The following is a 2,767-nucleotide window of genomic DNA, read 5'->3' as shown; positions in this document are numbered from 1 at the left end:
GGACAACAACCTGGTCGGATTAAAGCGGAAAACTCAGCCCCTCCTTCTGCACCGTGACATCAGAGCGGATTATCGGGGCACAAAGCGCCTTTTTATGATGCTGGCGGTGCAGACGAACGGCCCGGTTCGACCATACAGCAGCCCCGAACCCGCCCACTCCATCAGCGGCACCAGCAGCCTGCAAAGTGCTGCAACACGCAGTTCCACCATCCGCCGCTAGAGGCGCTGTTCTGTTATTATCCACTAGAGGCGCTGTTCTGTTATTATCCACTAGGGGCGCTGTTCTGTTATTATCCACTAGAGGCGCTGTTCTGTTATTATCCACTAGGGGCGCTGTTCTGTTATTATCCACTAGGGGCGCTGTTCTGTCATTATATTAGAGGCGTTGTTTAATCAGGTCTCTTGTAAAGGAGTCCTCGAGGCTCAATGGGATTTACCCATCTAAATAAAGGTTGAATGAAAAAATAAAAAAAATAATTATAACTTCAGATTAATTAAATATACATACAACAATATGAATAAAAATACAATAAAAGTGATAATATTGAAAGTGACAGCTTACAATCAGTCAAACAATGTCAGAAACTTTAAAATTAGAAGAATTTGTTTTAGTTTTATTTCCTTTCAATTAGTTGATAATCAAAATCAGTGCATATATTCACTAAATTAAGTCTGAAAAACAATTACATTTGTCTTTTTTTTTTAAACTGCATGTTATTCAGACAGAAACCAATCAAAGAAATGGCACCAAAAACTTTTAAATGTTCTCCAGGAGAAGTAAGAATGATACATTTTGACTAAAATCCTTCACACCAAAGTTAGACCAGCATCGTTGTTAAATACCAAAATAATCTTGTGTCGAAACCAAATTAAAATATATACTGTATACATTGCTTAAACAAAATGTTATTTTGATTCCATATGGATTAAAAATGAGGGAATAAGTTTTGACCATGATTTTTTTTTTTTAAAGATCTAACGTGGAGTTTCTGTACATCACAATTAAAAATAAGAAACAATTTTAAGTCAAAACAGAGGCTGGAAAGTAAATAAAATTATATTAATAAGTCCAGTTTATCTTAAAGATATTGTCCAAATGGTTTGTCATTTGCATTTAAATCCATCAGTGCAGATTGCTTAAATTAGTGACTTTTATTTTTCCAGATAAAACTGCATCCACCTACTTTTATTTTGGAGCTTGTTTCTACGTGGCTCGTCCTCGTCGACGACAGTGGAGCACCCGTTACCACGACAACGGCTTGTGATGCAGGATGGTGGCGGTGTCGGATGTATGCCATGGCAACCGGTCCGGCAGCATCAACCCTGATATGGAGGATTTAGGTTTGTGCAACTCATTTCAGTTTATTCGTTAGCAAGAAATCTGAAAACGAACGAGACGGGCCGAGGCCGGCGTGAAGTCCTCCGTCACAGTTTGTGTTCTCGCCCTCCTCAAGGTTCTGGTCTCAGTCGTTCCGGTTCCAGAGAACTCTACACGTTTCTATGTTTTATTTAAACCTGGTTCAGGGGTTCTGTTGTCACGCACAGCACAGCTTTGATTTATGACGTCAGGATTCACATTTAATTGCATAAAATGTGAATTATTAGGACTCAAAGAAAGTCACTTTATTACCGTGCATCCTTTGATCTCGTCTCCAGATATCAGAAGATTGCATCATTTCATCGTTGTCTTTCTGCTAATCCACTGGAAGTTTATTTTTCACTTGTATCCAGACGATGTCTAATCCTTGGCCCTCTTACAGAAACACTAAAGATGTTAATAACTTGAGTTTTAATGTAATTTTAGTTTTTTTATAATGAGTTTTTTTTTATGTTTCCATTCCTTATTCTAATGTGTTTTATCTCGTTTAGAGTGAAAATGATAAGAATAGCTTTTTAATAATTAGCTTTCTGAGAGGAGGCCAGAGGAAGCTTTATTTTGAAATCCCTCTCATAGCCGTGTCGTCATGGGAACAGGGGCCTCTGGGTACGCAGCTCGGTCTTTTTATTTACATTTATCTAAAACGCAGAAACTCAGAAGTTCTGAGTCTTTCTGCTCGTCAGGAAACATTTCCCGCCGTTTGACTCGGCTCCGAGTCCGTCGACGCTGCTGACAGGTGGCGGCGTTACAGATTTAACCACAGAACCGGACCGAGGCCCGCCCGACAGATGGAGAACAAATGTGGAAATGTTCCGTTCCTCTGAAGGATGCAGAAAATCTGCTCATCGTTTTAGGGTTTTTTTTTTTTTTCTCTCCTCGGCTTCAGTTTTACAAAAAGAAGTCAGAACTCAGTTAAACTCCAGAAGACACGTTTTCCCCACATGCCCGGTCCAGCTCGCCTCTGGTACTCCAGTCAGACTTTTAACGACAGGAAGTTCCAACATGGCCGCCTCTTCTGTAACTCCTTCCTCTCTGGAAGGTTTTGGGTTTTCTTCTTCCACAGGACCGTTAAACAGTAAGTGGGTCCACCTCTGCTCTGGAGCATCCAGGTGTGGGTCAACACAAAACCAGGGCGGAAAGACAATGACCTTAGAGAAGCAGCTGTTGCTGCCCATCAATCTGAGAAGGGTCAAAGGTCATTTTCAAACTAACTGGAGTCCATCACTCTACAGAAAGTAGTGGAAAACATTGCAAACAGAATTCACCCTGAAGGTCAGACTGTGCAGTGACTCTACAGGCCTCAGTCAGGAGGTCAAAGGTCATGACCTCTTCTCTCTAAAAACAACATGGCAGCTTGACTTAGGTTTGGAAAGTTTCATCTGAAGGAAC

The sequence above is a fragment of the Nematolebias whitei genome, chromosome 18 (genome assembly GCF_014905685.2).
Source record: "Nematolebias whitei isolate Nwh7 chromosome 18, NemWhi1, whole genome shotgun sequence".
In the NCBI taxonomy this organism is placed as follows: domain Eukaryota; kingdom Metazoa; phylum Chordata; class Actinopteri; order Cyprinodontiformes; family Rivulidae; genus Nematolebias; species Nematolebias whitei.
The sequence above is the reverse complement of the archived record's forward strand: the minus strand, read 5'-3'. Positions refer to the sequence as shown.